The 18,784-nt window shown below is 42.3% G+C and overlaps 10 non-coding genes across 10 annotated transcripts; all 10 read left to right on the top strand.

Moving 5' to 3' along the window:
• Positions 1-1,319: 1,319 nt before the first annotated feature.
• On the top strand, positions 1,320-1,392 carry trnar-acg (transfer RNA arginine (anticodon ACG)). The gene has a single exon. It is a non-coding gene; the product is annotated as a tRNA-Arg (tRNA).
• Positions 1,393-3,097: 1,705 nt separating this feature from the next.
• Positions 3,098-3,170, top strand: trnar-acg (transfer RNA arginine (anticodon ACG)). The gene has a single exon. It is a non-coding gene; the product is annotated as a tRNA-Arg (tRNA).
• A 1,705-nt stretch (positions 3,171-4,875) lies between these two features.
• trnar-acg (transfer RNA arginine (anticodon ACG)) lies at positions 4,876-4,948 on the top strand. The gene has a single exon. It is a non-coding gene; the product is annotated as a tRNA-Arg (tRNA).
• A 1,705-nt stretch (positions 4,949-6,653) lies between these two features.
• trnar-acg (transfer RNA arginine (anticodon ACG)) lies at positions 6,654-6,726 on the top strand. Its single transcript has one exon. It is a non-coding gene; the product is annotated as a tRNA-Arg (tRNA).
• Positions 6,727-8,431: 1,705 nt separating this feature from the next.
• trnar-acg (transfer RNA arginine (anticodon ACG)) lies at positions 8,432-8,504 on the top strand. The gene has a single exon. It is a non-coding gene; the product is annotated as a tRNA-Arg (tRNA).
• Positions 8,505-10,209: 1,705 nt separating this feature from the next.
• Positions 10,210-10,282, top strand: trnar-acg (transfer RNA arginine (anticodon ACG)). The gene has a single exon. It is a non-coding gene; the product is annotated as a tRNA-Arg (tRNA).
• A 1,705-nt stretch (positions 10,283-11,987) lies between these two features.
• On the top strand, positions 11,988-12,060 carry trnar-acg (transfer RNA arginine (anticodon ACG)). The gene has a single exon. It is a non-coding gene; the product is annotated as a tRNA-Arg (tRNA).
• A 1,705-nt stretch (positions 12,061-13,765) lies between these two features.
• Positions 13,766-13,838, top strand: trnar-acg (transfer RNA arginine (anticodon ACG)). The gene has a single exon. It is a non-coding gene; the product is annotated as a tRNA-Arg (tRNA).
• A 1,705-nt stretch (positions 13,839-15,543) lies between these two features.
• trnar-acg (transfer RNA arginine (anticodon ACG)) lies at positions 15,544-15,616 on the top strand. The gene has a single exon. It is a non-coding gene; the product is annotated as a tRNA-Arg (tRNA).
• Positions 15,617-17,321: 1,705 nt separating this feature from the next.
• On the top strand, positions 17,322-17,394 carry trnar-acg (transfer RNA arginine (anticodon ACG)). The gene has a single exon. It is a non-coding gene; the product is annotated as a tRNA-Arg (tRNA).
• Positions 17,395-18,784: the final 1,390 nt, after the last annotated feature.

Here is an 18,784-nt window from a genome sequence, read left to right as displayed (position 1 = left end):
CCGACATCAAACCACGATGCCATTGGACTGGATTGGACAATGTCAAAAATCACACAACACTAGGTTGTCGTCCAATAGGTTTATCTGAAAGTGCAAGAGTCCAGCGCCCCGCTCCTTCCTCAGGCAGCTAGTGTGAGAGAGTACATCGGACGCAGAATTTACAAGTAAAATATCAGAGTCATACAACTTCTGCGAACGTATTGAACAATCCTAGACAGCAAAATTGTTTTAAATTCTCGTCTGGGAAATGATCCTCAATATTTTACATTGGATTCTGGAGAATAATGTAATAATGGTCACTGCTTTATATTGGACTCTGGGGAACAATGTTCATTGTCGAGAGTGTGGTGCTGGAAAGGAACAGCATCCGAAGAGCAAGAGAATCGACGTTTCGGGCAAAAGCCGTTCATCAGGAATTACAGGGAATTCCTGTGTTGGGGCCTATTCCTGTGTTGTACTGTTCTCTTTCTTCTATTACCAATAAAGTAAACTTGAATGATCAAAATGATTTCAACCCAGATGTGGTTAATAGGTGAATCTGACTCTGACAGTGCCATGTAAATTTCTGTGGGTTTTGGGAATCAATTCAACTACTCAGCACAGTCTGAAAAGAAATCAAAAGCTTTGAAAAGTAAAGTTCACATCATTTCTAAACTTTCTAATTTTCTCTTCAAATCGGTTTTGTATCCTGGAATAAAATCAGAAATCAAACTGGTTCTGAGGAAACGTCCATAAGACAGAGGAGCAGAAATTATGCCACTCAGCCCATCGATTCTGCTCCGCCAATACGGCCGATAGGTTTTCCAATCCCATTTTCCCGCTTTCTCCCCCTAACCTTTGATTCCCTTGCTCCTCAATAACGTCTCTGTCTCTGTTTTAAATATAATCAATGGCCTGGCTTCCTCCAATGAGAGCCTTCAGGTGGCAATGAATTCCACAGATTCACCACATTCTGGCGAAAGAAGTTTCTCTTTATCTCCGGACCCGAACGTTAAAGTGTGATTTCATTCCACACATGCTGTCAGACCAATTACCCAGCAATTTCTGACTTGGCTCCTGATTTCCAGCATCCGCAGTTGGCGTTTTTTTTGGTAACCTCGAAGTTTGTAAACTGACTTAGCGAAGACGTGATCTGAATGTGAGGTGTGCTCTTAGTTTTCGGTGAAATTCATCAGCTTTCAAAGTGAACGAGGTCAAGCAGTGAAACTGATGATCTTGCTGAATATTCAGCTTGTCGATTGACGATTGCCACTCATTTCATCATCAAGACCAAAGAATTGCAGAGGGGACTCGTCCTAACAAGTGACTTTTGAGCATGCGGGCTAGTGGCGCAATGGATAACGCGTCTGACTACGGATCAGAAGATTGTAGGTTCGACTCCTACCTAGCTCGCGTGCGCTTGGAAATCACTTTAGCACACTCCTGTAAATTAACCTCAATGACAACGGAGGCGGATAACAAAAGGGCAATTTTCTCACATTAAACGAAAGAAAGTAATCAAGGAAAGCGGCAAAATAACAGATCAGTCAACAACACAGAATCAAATGAGTTAAGATGATGAGCAACGCAATTTTGATTCTGAAGGGTAAATGCCCTTTTCACTGAAAAGACATATTTCAGTCATTCCTGATGAAGGGCTTTTGCCCGAAACGTCGATTTCGCTGCTCGTTTGATGCTGCCTGAACTGCTGTGCTCTTCCAGCACCACTAATCCAGTATTTGGTTTTCAGCATCTGCAGTCATTGTTTTTACCATATTTCAATCTTTACCCAGTTCCCGCCGACATCAAACCACGATGCCATTGGACTGGATTGGACAATGTCAAAAATCACACAACACTAGGTTGTCGTCCAATAGGTTTATCTGAAAGTGCAAGAGTCCAGCGCCCCGCTCCTTCCTCAGGCAGCTAGTGTGAGAGAGTACATCGGACGCAGAATTTACAAGTAAAATATCAGAGTCATACAACTTCTGCGAACGTATTGAACAATCCTAGACAGCAAAATTGTTTTAAATTCTCGTCTGGGAAATGATCCTCAATATTTTACATTGGATTCTGGAGAATAATGTAATAATGGTCACTGCTTTATATTGGACTCTGGGGAACAATGTTCATTGTCGAGAGTGTGGTGCTGGAAAGGAACAGCATCCGAAGAGCAAGAGAATCGACGTTTCGGGCAAAAGCCGTTCATCAGGAATTACAGGGAATTCCTGTGTTGGGGCCTATTCCTGTGTTGTACTGTTCTCTTTCTTCTATTACCAATAAAGTAAACTTGAATGATCAAAATGATTTCAACCCAGATGTGGTTAATAGGTGAATCTGACTCTGACAGTGCCATGTAAATTTCTGTGGGTTTTGGGAATCAATTCAACTACTCAGCACAGTCTGAAAAGAAATCAAAAGCTTTGAAAAGTAAAGTTCACATCATTTCTAAACTTTCTAATTTTCTCTTCAAATCGGTTTTGTATCCTGGAATAAAATCAGAAATCAAACTGGTTCTGAGGAAACGTCCATAAGACAGAGGAGCAGAAATTATGCCACTCAGCCCATCGATTCTGCTCCGCCAATACGGCCGATAGGTTTTCCAATCCCATTTTCCCGCTTTCTCCCCCTAACCTTTGATTCCCTTGCTCCTCAATAACGTCTCTGTCTCTGTTTTAAATATAATCAATGGCCTGGCTTCCTCCAATGAGAGCCTTCAGGTGGCAATGAATTCCACAGATTCACCACATTCTGGCGAAAGAAGTTTCTCTTTATCTCCGGACCCGAACGTTAAAGTGTGATTTCATTCCACACATGCTGTCAGAGCAATTACCCAGCAATTTCTGACTTGGCTCCTGATTTCCAGCATCCGCAGTTGGCGTTTTTTTTGGTAACCTCGAAGTTTGTAAACTGACTTAGCGAAGACGTGATCTGAATGTGAGGTGTGCTCTTAGTTTTCGGTGAAATTCATCAGCTTTCAAAGTGAACGAGGTCAAGCAGTGAAACTGATGATCTTGCTGAATATTCAGCTTGTCGATTGACGATTGCCACTCATTTCATCATCAAGACCAAAGAATTGCAGAGGGGACTCGTCCTAACAAGTGACTTTTGAGCATGCGGGCTAGTGGCGCAATGGATAACGCGTCTGACTACGGATCAGAAGATTGTAGGTTCGACTCCTACCTAGCTCGCGTGCGCTTGGAAATCACTTTAGCACACTCCTGTAAATTAACCTCAATGACAACGGAGGCGGATAACAAAAGGGCAATTTTCTCACATTAAACGAAAGAAAGTAATCAAGGAAAGCGGCAAAATAACAGATCAGTCAACAACACAGAATCAAATGAGTTAAGATGATGAGCAACGCAATTTTGATTCTGAAGGGTAAATGCCCTTTTCACTGAAAAGACATATTTCAGTCATTCCTGATGAAGGGCTTTTGCCCGAAACGTCGATTTCGCTGCTCGTTTGATGCTGCCTGAACTGCTGTGCTCTTCCAGCACCACTAATCCAGTATTTGGTTTTCAGCATCTGCAGTCATTGTTTTTACCATATTTCAATCTTTACCCAGTTCCCGCCGACATCAAACCACGATGCCATTGGACTGGATTGGACAATGTCAAAAATCACACAACACTAGGTTGTCGTCCAATAGGTTTATCTGAAAGTGCAAGAGTCCAGCGCCCCGCTCCTTCCTCAGGCAGCTAGTGTGAGAGAGTACATCGGACGCAGAATTTACAAGTAAAATATCAGAGTCATACAACTTCTGCGAACGTATTGAACAATCCTAGACAGCAAAATTGTTTTAAATTCTCGTCTGGGAAATGATCCTCAATATTTTACATTGGATTCTGGAGAATAATGTAATAATGGTCACTGCTTTATATTGGACTCTGGGGAACAATGTTCATTGTCGAGAGTGTGGTGCTGGAAAGGAACAGCATCCGAAGAGCAAGAGAATCGACGTTTCGGGCAAAAGCCGTTCATCAGGAATTACAGGGAATTCCTGTGTTGGGGCCTATTCCTGTGTTGTACTGTTCTCTTTCTTCTATTACCAATAAAGTAAACTTGAATGATCAAAATGATTTCAACCCAGATGTGGTTAATAGGTGAATCTGACTCTGACAGTGCCATGTAAATTTCTGTGGGTTTTGGGAATCAATTCAACTACTCAGCACAGTCTGAAAAGAAATCAAAAGCTTTGAAAAGTAAAGTTCACATCATTTCTAAACTTTCTAATTTTCTCTTCAAATCGGTTTTGTATCCTGGAATAAAATCAGAAATCAAACTGGTTCTGAGGAAACGTCCATAAGACAGAGGAGCAGAAATTATGCCACTCAGCCCATCGATTCTGCTCCGCCAATACGGCCGATAGGTTTTCCAATCCCATTTTCCCGCTTTCTCCCCCTAACCTTTGATTCCCTTGCTCCTCAATAACGTCTCTGTCTCTGTTTTAAATATAATCAATGGCCTGGCTTCCTCCAATGAGAGCCTTCAGGTGGCAATGAATTCCACAGATTCACCACATTCTGGCGAAAGAAGTTTCTCTTTATCTCCGGACCCGAACGTTAAAGTGTGATTTCATTCCACACATGCTGTCAGAGCAATTACCCAGCAATTTCTGACTTGGCTCCTGATTTCCAGCATCCGCAGTTGGCGTTTTTTTTGGTAACCTCGAAGTTTGTAAACTGACTTAGCGAAGACGTGATCTGAATGTGAGGTGTGCTCTTAGTTTTCGGTGAAATTCATCAGCTTTCAAAGTGAACGAGGTCAAGCAGTGAAACTGATGATCTTGCTGAATATTCAGCTTGTCGATTGACGATTGCCACTCATTTCATCATCAAGACCAAAGAATTGCAGAGGGGACTCGTCCTAAGAAGTGACTTTTGAGCGTGCGGGCTAGTGGCGCAATGGATAACGCGTCTGACTACGGATCAGAAGATTGTAGGTTCGACTCCTACCTAGCTCGCGTGAGCTTGGAAATCACTTTAGCACACTCCTGTAAATTAACCTCAATGACAACGGAGGCGGATAACAAAAGGGCAATTTTCTCACATTAAACGAAAGAAAGTAATCAAGGAAAGCGGCAAAATAACAGATCAGCCAACAACACAGAATCAAATGAGTTAAGATGATGAGCAACGCAATTTTGATTCTGAAGGGTAAATGCCCTTTTCACTGAAAAGACATATTTCAGTCATTCCTGATGAAGGGCTTTTGCCCGAAACGTCGATTTCGCTGCTCGTTTGATGCTGCCTGAACTGCTGTGCTCTTCCAGCACCACTAATCCAGTATTTGGTTTTCAGCATCTGCAGTCATTGTTTTTACCATATTTCAATCTTTACCCAGTTCCCGCCGACATCAAACCACGATGCCATTGGACTGGATTGGACAATGTCAAAAATCACACAACACTAGGTTGTCGTCCAATAGGTTTATCTGAAAGTGCAAGAGTCCAGCGCCCCGCTCCTTCCTCAGGCAGCTAGTGTGAGAGAGTACATCGGACGCAGAATTTACAAGTAAAATATCAGAGTCATACAACTTCTGCGAACGTATTGAACAATCCTAGACAGCAAAATTGTTTTAAATTCTCGTCTGGGAAATGATCCTCAATATTTTACATTGGATTCTGGAGAATAATGTAATAATGGTCACTGCTTTATATTGGACTCTGGGGAACAATGTTCATTGTCGAGAGTGTGGTGCTGGAAAGGAACAGCATCCGAAGAGCAAGAGAATCGACGTTTCGGGCAAAAGCCGTTCATCAGGAATTACAGGGAATTCCTGTGTTGGGGCCTATTCCTGTGTTGTACTGTTCTCTTTCTTCTATTACCAATAAAGTAAACTTGAATGATCAAAATGATTTCAACCCAGATGTGGTTAATAGGTGAATCTGACTCTGACAGTGCCATGTAAATTTCTGTGGGTTTTGGGAATCAATTCAACTACTCAGCACAGTCTGAAAAGAAATCAAAAGCTTTGAAAAGTAAAGTTCACATCATTTCTAAACTTTCTAATTTTCTCTTCAAATCGGTTTTGTATCCTGGAATAAAATCAGAAATCAAACTGGTTCTGAGGAAACGTCCATAAGACAGAGGAGCAGAAATTATGCCACTCAGCCCATCGATTCTGCTCCGCCAATACGGCCGATAGGTTTTCCAATCCCATTTTCCCGCTTTCTCCCCCTAACCTTTGATTCCCTTGCTCCTCAATAACGTCTCTGTCTCTGTTTTAAATATAATCAATGGCCTGGCTTCCTCCAATGAGAGCCTTCAGGTGGCAATGAATTCCACAGATTCACCACATTCTGGCGAAAGAAGTTTCTCTTTATCTCCGGACCCGAACGTTAAAGTGTGATTTCATTCCACACATGCTGTCAGACCAATTACCCAGCAATTTCTGACTTGGCTCCTGATTTCCAGCATCCGCAGTTGGCGTTTTTTTTGGTAACCTCGAAGTTTGTAAACTGACTTAGCGAAGACGTGATCTGAATGTGAGGTGTGCTCTTAGTTTTCGGTGAAATTCATCAGCTTTCAAAGTGAACGAGGTCAAGCAGTGAAACTGATGATCTTGCTGAATATTCAGCTTGTCGATTGACGATTGCCACTCATTTCATCATCAAGACCAAAGAATTGCAGAGGGGACTCGTCCTAACAAGTGACTTTTGAGCGTGCGGGCTAGTGGCGCAATGGATAACGCGTCTGACTACGGATCAGAAGATTGTAGGTTCGACTCCTACCTAGCTCGCGTGCGCTTGGAAATCACTTTAGCACACTCCTGTAAATTAACCTCAATGACAACGGAGGCGGATAACAAAAGGGCAATTTTCTCACATTAAACGAAAGAAAGTAATCAAGGAAAGCGGCAAAATAACAGATCAGTCAACAACACAGAATCAAATGAGTTAAGATGATGAGCAACGCAATTTTGATTCTGAAGGGTAAATGCCCTTTTCACTGAAAAGACATATTTCAGTCATTCCTGATGAAGGGCTTTTGCCCGAAACGTCGATTTCGCTGCTCGTTTGATGCTGCCTGAACTGCTGTGCTCTTCCAGCACCACTAATCCAGTATTTGGTTTTCAGCATCTGCAGTCATTGTTTTTACCATATTTCAATCTTTACCCAGTTCCCGCCGACATCAAACCACGATGCCATTGGACTGGATTGGACAATGTCAAAAATCACACAACACTAGGTTGTCGTCCAATAGGTTTATCTGAAAGTGCAAGAGTCCAGCGCCCCGCTCCTTCCTCAGGCAGCTAGTGTGAGAGAGTACATCGGACGCAGAATTTACAAGTAAAATATCAGAGTCATACAACTTCTGCGAACGTATTGAACAATCCTAGACAGCAAAATTGTTTTAAATTCTCGTCTGGGAAATGATCCTCAATATTTTACATTGGATTCTGGAGAATAATGTAATAATGGTCACTGCTTTATATTGGACTCTGGGGAACAATGTTCATTGTCGAGAGTGTGGTGCTGGAAAGGAACAGCATCCGAAGAGCAAGAGAATCGACGTTTCGGGCAAAAGCCGTTCATCAGGAATTACAGGGAATTCCTGTGTTGGGGCCTATTCCTGTGTTGTACTGTTCTCTTTCTTCTATTACCAATAAAGTAAACTTGAATGATCAAAATGATTTCAACCCAGATGTGGTTAATAGGTGAATCTGACTCTGACAGTGCCATGTAAATTTCTGTGGGTTTTGGGAATCAATTCAACTACTCAGCACAGTCTGAAAAGAAATCAAAAGCTTTGAAAAGTAAAGTTCACATCATTTCTAAACTTTCTAATTTTCTCTTCAAATCGGTTTTGTATCCTGGAATAAAATCAGAAATCAAACTGGTTCTGAGGAAACGTCCATAAGACAGAGGAGCAGAAATTATGCCACTCAGCCCATCGATTCTGCTCCGCCAATACGGCCGATAGGTTTTCCAATCCCATTTTCCCGCTTTCTCCCCCTAACCTTTGATTCCCTTGCTCCTCAATAACGTCTCTGTCTCTGTTTTAAATATAATCAATGGCCTGGCTTCCTCCAATGAGAGCCTTCAGGTGGCAATGAATTCCACAGATTCACCACATTCTGGCGAAAGAAGTTTCTCTTTATCTCCGGACCCGAACGTTAAAGTGTGATTTCATTCCACACATGCTGTCAGAGCAATTACCCAGCAATTTCTGACTTGGCTCCTGATTTCCAGCATCCGCAGTTGGCGTTTTTTTTGGTAACCTCGAAGTTTGTAAACTGACTTAGCGAAGACGTGATCTGAATGTGAGGTGTGCTCTTAGTTTTCGGTGAAATTCATCAGCTTTCAAAGTGAACGAGGTCAAGCAGTGAAACTGATGATCTTGCTGAATATTCAGCTTGTCGATTGACGATTGCCACTCATTTCATCATCAAGACCAAAGAATTGCAGAGGGGACTCGTCCTAACAAGTGACTTTTGAGCGTGCGGGCTAGTGGCGCAATGGATAACGCGTCTGACTACGGATCAGAAGATTGTAGGTTCGACTCCTACCTAGCTCGCGTGCGCTTGGAAATCACTTTAGCACACTCCTGTAAATTAACCTCAATGACAACGGAGGCGGATAACAAAAGGGCAATTTTCTCACATTAAACGAAAGAAAGTAATCAAGGAAAGCGGCAAAATAACAGATCAGCCAACAACACAGAATCAAATGAGTTAAGATGATGAGCAACGCAATTTTGATTCTGAAGGGTAAATGCCCTTTTCACTGAAAAGACATATTTCAGTCATTCCTGATGAAGGGCTTTTGCCCGAAACGTCGATTTCGCTGCTCGTTTGATGCTGCCTGAACTGCTGTGCTCTTCCAGCACCACTAATCCAGTATTTGGTTTTCAGCATCTGCAGTCATTGTTTTTACCATATTTCAATCTTTACCCAGTTCCCGCCGACATCAAACCACGATGCCATTGGACTGGATTGGACAATGTCAAAAATCACACAACACTAGGTTGTCGTCCAATAGGTTTATCTGAAAGTGCAAGAGTCCAGCGCCCCGCTCCTTCCTCAGGCAGCTAGTGTGAGAGAGTACATCGGACGCAGAATTTACAAGGAAAATATCAGAGTCATACCACTTCTGCGAACGTATTGAACAATCCTAGACAGCAAAATTGTTTTAAATTCTCGTCTGGGAAATGATCCTCAATATTTTACATTGGATTCTGGAGAATAATGTAATAATGGTCACTGCTTTATATTGGACTCTGGGGAACAATGTTCATTGTCGAGAGTGTGGTGCTGGAAAGGAACAGCATCCGAAGAGCAAGAGAATCGACGTTTCGGGCAAAAGCCGTTCATCAGGAATTACAGGGAATTCCTGTGTTGGGGCCTATTCCTGTGTTGTACTGTTCTCTTTCTTCTATTACCAATAAAGTAAACTTGAATGATCAAAATGATTTCAACCCAGATGTGGTTAATAGGTGAATCTGACTCTGACAGTGCCATGTAAATTTCTGTGGGTTTTGGGAATCAATTCAACTACTCAGCACAGTCTGAAAAGAAATCAAAAGCTTTGAAAAGTAAAGTTCACATCATTTCTAAACTTTCTAATTTTCTCTTCAAATCGGTTTTGTATCCTGGAATAAAATCAGAAATCAAACTGGTTCTGAGGAAACGTCCATAAGACAGAGGAGCAGAAATTATGCCACTCAGCCCATCGATTCTGCTCCGCCAATACGGCCGATAGGTTTTCCAATCCCATTTTCCCGCTTTCTCCCCCTAACCTTTGATTCCCTTGCTCCTCAATAACGTCTCTGTCTCTGTTTTAAATATAATCAATGGCCTGGCTTCCTCCAATGAGAGCCTTCAGGTGGCAATGAATTCCACAGATTCACCACATTCTGGCGAAAGAAGTTTCTCTTTATCTCCGGACCCGAACGTTAAAGTGTGATTTCATTCCACACATGCTGTCAGAGCAATTACCCAGCAATTTCTGACTTGGCTCCTGATTTCCAGCATCCGCAGTTGGCGTTTTTTTTGGTAACCTCGAAGTTTGTAAACTGACTTAGCGAAGACGTGATCTGAATGTGAGGTGTGCTCTTAGTTTTCGGTGAAATTCATCAGCTTTCAAAGTGAACGAGGTCAAGCAGTGAAACTGATGATCTTGCTGAATATTCAGCTTGTCGATTGACGATTGCCACTCATTTCATCATCAAGACCAAAGAATTGCAGAGGGGACTCGTCCTAACAAGTGACTTTTGAGCGTGCGGGCTAGTGGCGCAATGGATAACGCGTCTGACTACGGATCAGAAGATTGTAGGTTCGACTCCTACCTAGCTCGCGTGCGCTTGGAAATCACTTTAGCACACTCCTGTAAATTAACCTCAATGACAACGGAGGCGGATAACAAAAGGGCAATTTTCTCACATTAAACGAAAGAAAGTAATCAAGGAAAGCGGCAAAATAACAGATCAGTCAACAACACAGAATCAAATGAGTTAAGATGATGAGCAACGCAATTTTGATTCTGAAGGGTAAATGCCCTTTTCACTGAAAAGACATATTTCAGTCATTCCTGATGAAGGGCTTTTGCCCGAAACGTCGATTTCGCTGCTCGTTTGATGCTGCCTGAACTGCTGTGCTCTTCCAGCACCACTAATCCAGTATTTGGTTTTCAGCATCTGCAGTCATTGTTTTTACCATATTTCAATCTTTACCCAGTTCCCGCCGACATCAAACCACGATGCCATTGGACTGGATTGGACAATGTCAAAAATCACACAACACTAGGTTGTCGTCCAATAGGTTTATCTGAAAGTGCAAGAGTCCAGCGCCCCGCTCCTTCCTCAGGCAGCTAGTGTGAGAGAGTACATCGGACGCAGAATTTACAAGTAAAATATCAGAGTCATACAACTTCTGCGAACGTATTGAACAATCCTAGACAGCAAAATTGTTTTAAATTCTCGTCTGGGAAATGATCCTCAATATTTTACATTGGATTCTGGAGAATAATGTAATAATGGTCACTGCTTTATATTGGACTCTGGGGAACAATGTTCATTGTCGAGAGTGTGGTGCTGGAAAGGAACAGCATCCGAAGAGCAAGAGAATCGACGTTTCGGGCAAAAGCCGTTCATCAGGAATTACAGGGAATTCCTGTGTTGGGGCCTATTCCTGTGTTGTACTGTTCTCTTTCTTCTATTACCAATAAAGTAAACTTGAATGATCAAAATGATTTCAACCCAGATGTGGTTAATAGGTGAATCTGACTCTGACAGTGCCATGTAAATTTCTGTGGGTTTTGGGAATCAATTCAACTACTCAGCACAGTCTGAAAAGAAATCAAAAGCTTTGAAAAGTAAAGTTCACATCATTTCTAAACTTTCTAATTTTCTCTTCAAATCGGTTTTGTATCCTGGAATAAAATCAGAAATCAAACTGGTTCTGAGGAAACGTCCATAAGACAGAGGAGCAGAAATTATGCCACTCAGCCCATCGATTCTGCTCCGCCAATACGGCCGATAGGTTTTCCAATCCCATTTTCCCGCTTTCTCCCCCTAACCTTTGATTCCCTTGCTCCTCAATAACGTCTCTGTCTCTGTTTTAAATATAATCAATGGCCTGGCTTCCTCCAATGAGAGCCTTCAGGTGGCAATGAATTCCACAGATTCACCACATTCTGGCGAAAGAAGTTTCTCTTTATCTCCGGACCCGAACGTTAAAGTGTGATTTCATTCCACACATGCTGTCAGAGCAATTACCCAGCAATTTCTGACTTGGCTCCTGATTTCCAGCATCCGCAGTTGGCGTTTTTTTTGGTAACCTCGAAGTTTGTAAACTGACTTAGCGAAGACGTGATCTGAATGTGAGGTGTGCTCTTAGTTTTCGGTGAAATTCATCAGCTTTCAAAGTGAACGAGGTCAAGCAGTGAAACTGATGATCTTGCTGAATATTCAGCTTGTCGATTGACGATTGCCACTCATTTCATCATCAAGACCAAAGAATTGCAGAGGGGACTCGTCCTAACAAGTGACTTTTGAGCGTGCGGGCTAGTGGCGCAATGGATAACGCGTCTGACTACGGATCAGAAGATTGTAGGTTCGACTCCTACCTAGCTCGCGTGCGCTTGGAAATCACTTTAGCACACTCCTGTAAATTAACCTCAATGACAACGGAGGCGGATAACAAAAGGGCAATTTTCTCACATTAAACGAAAGAAAGTAATCAAGGAAAGCGGCAAAATAACAGATCAGCCAACAACACAGAATCAAATGAGTTAAGATGATGAGCAACGCAATTTTGATTCTGAAGGGTAAATGCCCTTTTCACTGAAAAGACATATTTCAGTCATTCCTGATGAAGGGCTTTTGCCCGAAACGTCGATTTCCCTGCTCGTTTGATGCTGCCTGAACTGCTGTGCTCTTCCAGCACCACTAATCCAGTATTTGGTTTTCAGCATCTGCAGTCATTGTTTTTACCATATTTCAATCTTTACCCAGTTCCCGCCGACATCAAACCACGATGCCATTGGACTGGATTGGACAATGTCAAAAATCACACAACACTAGGTTGTCGTCCAATAGGTTTATCTGAAAGTGCAAGAGTCCAGCGCCCCGCTCCTTCCTCAGGCAGCTAGTGTGAGAGAGTACATCGGACGCAGAATTTACAAGTAAAATATCAGAGTCATACAACTTCTGCGAACGTATTGAACAATCCTAGACAGCAAAATTGTTTTAAATTCTCGTCTGGGAAATGATCCTCAATATTTTACATTGGATTCTGGAGAATAATGTAATAATGGTCACTGCTTTATATTGGACTCTGGGGAACAATGTTCATTGTCGAGAGTGTGGTGCTGGAAAGGAACAGCATCCGAAGAGCAAGAGAATCGACGTTTCGGGCAAAAGCCGTTCATCAGGAATTACAGGGAATTCCTGTGTTGGGGCCTATTCCTGTGTTGTACTGTTCTCTTTCTTCTATTACCAATAAAGTAAACTTGAATGATCAAAATGATTTCAACCCAGATGTGGTTAATAGGTGAATCTGACTCTGACAGTGCCATGTAAATTTCTGTGGGTTTTGGGAATCAATTCAACTACTCAGCACAGTCTGAAAAGAAATCAAAAGCTTTGAAAAGTAAAGTTCACATCATTTCTAAACTTTCTAATTTTCTCTTCAAATCGGTTTTGTATCCTGGAATAAAATCAGAAATCAAACTGGTTCTGAGGAAACGTCCATAAGACAGAGGAGCAGAAATTATGCCACTCAGCCCATCGATTCTGCTCCGCCAATACGGCCGATAGGTTTTCCAATCCCATTTTCCCGCTTTCTCCCCCTAACCTTTGATTCCCTTGCTCCTCAATAACGTCTCTGTCTCTGTTTTAAATATAATCAATGGCCTGGCTTCCTCCAATGAGAGCCTTCAGGTGGCAATGAATTCCACAGATTCACCACATTCTGGCGAAAGAAGTTTCTCTTTATCTCCGGACCCGAACGTTAAAGTGTGATTTCATTCCACACATGCTGTCAGAGCAATTACCCAGCAATTTCTGACTTGGCTCCTGATTTCCAGCATCCGCAGTTGGCGTTTTTTTTGGTAACCTCGAAGTTTGTAAACTGACTTAGCGAAGACGTGATCTGAATGTGAGGTGTGCTCTTAGTTTTCGGTGAAATTCATCAGCTTTCAAAGTGAACGAGGTCAAGCAGTGAAACTGATGATCTTGCTGAATATTAAGCTTGTCGATTGACGATTGCCACTCATTTCATCATCAAGACCAAAGAATTGCAGAGGGGACTCGTCCTAACAAGTGACTTTTGAGCGTGCGGGCTAGTGGCGCAATGGATAACGCGTCTGACTACGGATCAGAAGATTGTAGGTTCGACTCCTACCTAGCTCGCGTGCGCTTGGAAATCACTTTAGCACACTCCTGTAAATTAACCTCAATGACAACGGAGGCGGATAACAAAAGGGCAATTTTCTCACATTAAACGAAAGAAAGTAATCAAGGAAAGCGGCAAAATAACAGATCAGCCAACAACACAGAATCAAATGAGTTAAGATGATGAGCAACGCAATTTTGATTCTGAAGGGTAAATGCCCTTTTCACTGAAAAGACATATTTCAGTCATTCCTGATGAAGGGCTTTTGCCCGAAACGTCGATTTCGCTGCTCGTTTGATGCTGCCTGAACTGCTGTGCTCTTCCAGCACCACTAATCCAGTATTTGGTTTTCAGCATCTGCAGTCATTGTTTTTACCATATTTCAATCTTTACCCAGTTCCCGCCGACATCAAACCACGATGCCATTGGACTGGATTGGACAATGTCAAAAATCACACAACACTAGGTTGTCGTCCAATAGGTTTATCTGAAAGTGCAAGAGTCCAGCGCCCCGCTCCTTCCTCAGGCAGCTAGTGTGAGAGAGTACATCGGACGCAGAATTTACAAGTAAAATATCAGAGTCATACAACTTCTGCGAACGTATTGAACAATCCTAGACAGCAAAATTGTTTTAAATTCTCGTCTGGGAAATGATCCTCAATATTTTACATTGGATTCTGGAGAATAATGTAATAATGGTCACTGCTTTATATTGGACTCTGGGGAACAATGTTCATTGTCGAGAGTGTGGTGCTGGAAAGGAACAGCATCCGAAGAGCAAGAGAATCGACGTTTCGGGCAAAAGCCGTTCATCAGGAATTACAGGGAATTCCTGTGTTGGGGCCTATTCCTGTGTTGTACTGTTCTCTTTCTTCTATTACCAATAAAGTAAACTTGAATGATCAAAATGATTTCAACCCAGATGTGGTTAATAGGTGAATCTGACTCTGACAGTGCCATGTAAATTTCTGTGGGTTTTGGGAATCAATTCAACTACTCAGCACAGTCTGAAAAGAAATCAAAAGCTTTGAAAAGTAAAGTTCACATCATTTCTAAACTTTCTAATTTTCTCTTCAAATCGGTTTTGTATCCTGGAATAAAATCAGAAATCAAACTGGTTCTGAGGAAACGTCCATAAGACAGAGGAGCAGAAATTATGCCACTCAGCCCATCGATTCTGCTCCGCCAATACGGCCGATAGGTTTTCCAATCCCATTTTCCCGCTTTCTCCCCCTAACCTTTGATTCCCTTGCTCCTCAATAACGTCTCTGTCTCTGTTTTAAATATAATCAATGGCCTGGCTTCCTCCAATGAGAGCCTTCAGGTGGCAATGAATTCCACAGATTCACCACATTCTGGCGAAAGAAGTTTCTCTTTATCTCCGGACCCGAACGTTAAAGTGTGATTTCATTCCACACATGCTGTCAGACCAATTACCCAGCAATTTCTGACTTGGCTCCTGATTTCCAGCATCCGCAGTTGGCGTTTTTTTTGGTAACCTCGAAGTTTGTAAACTGACTTAGCGAAGACGTGATCTGAATGTGAGGTGTGCTCTTAGTTTTCGGTGAAATTCATCAGCTTTCAAAGTGAACGAGGTCAAGCAGTGAAACTGATGATCTTGCTGAATATTCAGCTTGTCGATTGACGATTGCCACTCATTTCATCATCAAGACCAAAGAATTGCAGAGGGGACTCGTCCTAACAAGTGACTTTTGAGCGTGCGGGCTAGTGGCGCAATGGATAACGCGTCTGACTACGGATCAGAAGATTGTAGGTTAGACTCCTACCTAGCTCGCGTGCGCTTGGAAATCACTTTAGCACACTCCTGTAAATTAACCTCAATGACAACGGAGGCGGATAACAAAAGGGCAATTTTCTCACATTAAACGAAAGAAAGTAATCAAGGAAAGCGGCAAAATAACAGATCAGTCAACAACACAGAATCAAATGAGTTAAGATGATGAGCAACGCAATTTTGATTCTGAAGGGTAAATGCCCTTTTCACTGAAAAGACATATTTCAGTCATTCCTGATGAAGGGCTTTTGCCCGAAACGTCGATTTCGCTGCTCGTTTGATGCTGCCTGAACTGCTGTGCTCTTCCAGCACCACTAATCCAGTATTTGGTTTTCAGCATCTGCAGTCATTGTTTTTACCATATTTCAATCTTTACCCAGTTCCCGCCGACATCAAACCACGATGCCATTGGACTGGATTGGACAATGTCAAAAATCACACAACACTAGGTTGTCGTCCAATAGGTTTATCTGAAAGTGCAAGAGTCCAGCGCCCCGCTCCTTCCTCAGGCAGCTAGTGTGAGAGAGTACATCGGACGCAGAATTTACAAGTAAAATATCAGAGTCATACAACTTCTGCGAACGTATTGAACAATCCTAGACAGCAAAATTGTTTTAAATTCTCGTCTGGGAAATGATCCTCAATATTTTACATTGGATTCTGGAGAATAATGTAATAATGGTCACTGCTTTATATTGGACTCTGGGGAACAATGTTCATTGTCGAGAGTGTGGTGCTGGAAAGGAACAGCATCCGAAGAGCAAGAGAATCGACGTTTCGGGCAAAAGCCGTTCATCAGGAATTACAGGGAACTCCTGTGTTGGGGCCTATTCCTGTGTTGTACTGTTCTCTTTCTTCTATTACCAATAAAGTAAACTTGAATGATCAAAATGATTTCAACCCAGATGTGGTTAATAGGTGAATCTGACTCTGACAGTGCCATGTAAATTTCTGTGGGTTTTGGGAATCAATTCAACTACTCAGCACAGTCTGAAAAGAAATCAAAAGCTTTGAAAAGTAAAGTTCACATCATTTCTAAACTTTCTAATTTTCTCTTCAAATCGGTTTTGTATCCTGGAATAAAATCAGAAATCAAACTGGTTCTGAGGAAACGTCCATAAGACAGAGGAGCAGAAATTATGCCACTCAGCCCATCGATTCTGCTCCGCCAATACGGCCGATAGGTTTTCCAATCCCATTTTCCCGCTTTCTCCCCCTAACCTTTGATTCCCTTGCTCCTCAATAACGTCTCTGTCTCTGTTTTAAATATAATCAATGGCCTGGCTTCCTCCAATGAGAGCCTTCAGGTGGCAATGAATTCCACAGATTCACCACATTCTGGCGAAAGAAGTTTCTCTTTATCTCCGGACCCGAACGTTAAAGTGTGATTTCATTCCACACATGCTGTCAGAGCAATTACCCAGCAATTTCTGACTTGGCTCCTGATTTCCAGCATCCGCAGTTGGCGTTTTTTTTGGTAACCTCGAAGTTTGTAAACTGACTTAGCGAAGACGTGATCTGAATGTGAGGTGTGCTCTTAGTTTTCGGTGAAATTCATCAGCTTTCAAAGTGAACGAGGTCAAGCAGTGAAACTGATGATCTTGCTGAATATTCAGCTTGTCGATTGACGATTGCCACTCATTTCATCATCAAGACCAAAGAATTGCAGAGGGGACTCGTCCTAACAAGTGACTTTTGAGCGTGCGGGCTAGTGGCGCAATGGATAACGCGTCTGACTACGGATCAGAAGATTGTAGGTTCGACTCCTACCTAGCTCGCGTGCGCTTGGAAATCACTTTAGCACGCTCCTGTAAATTAACCTCAATGACAACGGAGGCGGATAACAAAAGGGCAATTTTCTCACATTAAACGAAAGAAAGTAATCAAGGAAAGCGGCAAAATAACAGATCAGCCAACAACACAGAATCAAATGAGTTAAGATGATGAGCAACGCAATTTTGATTCTGAAGGGTAAATGCCCTTTTCACTGAAAAGACATATTTCAGTCATTCCTGATGAAGGGCTTTTGCCCGAAACGTCGATTTCCCTGCTCGTTTGATGCTGCCTGAACTGCTGTGCTCTTCCAGCACCACTAATCCAGTATTTGGTTTTCAGCATCTGCAGTCATTGTTTTTACCATATTTCAATCTTTACCCAGTTCCCGCCGACATCAAACCACGATGCCATTGGACTGGATTGGACAATGTCAAAAATCACACAACACTAGGTTGTCGTCCAATAGGTTTATCTGAAAGTGCAAGAGTCCAGCGCCCCGCTCCTTCCTCAGGCAGCTAGTGTGAGAGAGTACATCGGACGCAGAATTTACAAGTAAAATATCAGAGTCATACAACTTCTGCGAACGTATTGAACAATCCTAGACAGCAAAATTGTTTTAAATTCTCGTCTGGGAAATGATCCTCAATATTTTACATTGGATTCTGGAGAATAATGTAATAATGGTCACTGCTTTATATTGGACTCTGGGGAACAATGTTCATTGTCGAGAGTGTGGTGCTGGAAAGGAACAGCATCCGAAGAGCAAGAGAATCGACGTTTCGGGCAAAAGCCGTTCATCAGGAATTACAGGGAATTCCTGTGTTGGGGCCTATTCCTGTGTTGTACTGTTCTCTTTCTTCTATTACCAATAAAGTAAACTTGAATGATCAAAATGATTTCAACCCAGATGTGGTTAATAGGTGAATCTGACTCTGACAGTGCCATGTAAATTTCTGTGGGTTTTGGGAATCAATTCAACTACTCAGCACAGTCTGAAAAGAAATCAAAAGCTTTGAAAAGTAAAGTTCACATCATTTCTAAACTTTCTAATTTTCTCTTCAAATCGGTTTTGTATCCTGGAATAAAATCAGAAATCAAACTGGTTCTGAGGAAACGTCCATAAGACAGAGGAGCAGAAATTATGCCACTCAGCCCATCGATTCTGCTCCGCCAATACGGCCGATAGGTTTTCCAATCCCATTTTCCCGCTTTCTCCCCCTAACCTTTGATTCCCTTGCTCCTCAATAACGTCTCTGTCTCTGTTTTAAATATAATCAATGGCCTGGCTTCCTCCAATGAGAGCCTTCAGGTGGCAATGAATTCCACAGATTCACCACATTCTGGCGAAAGAAGTTTCTCTTTATCTCCGGACCCGAACGTTAAAGTGTGATT

This window comes from Chiloscyllium punctatum, chromosome 31, assembly GCF_047496795.1.
Source record: "Chiloscyllium punctatum isolate Juve2018m chromosome 31, sChiPun1.3, whole genome shotgun sequence".
Lineage (NCBI taxonomy): Eukaryota > Metazoa > Chordata > Chondrichthyes > Orectolobiformes > Hemiscylliidae > Chiloscyllium > Chiloscyllium punctatum.
This window is presented reverse-complemented; position numbering and strand designations above follow the sequence as displayed.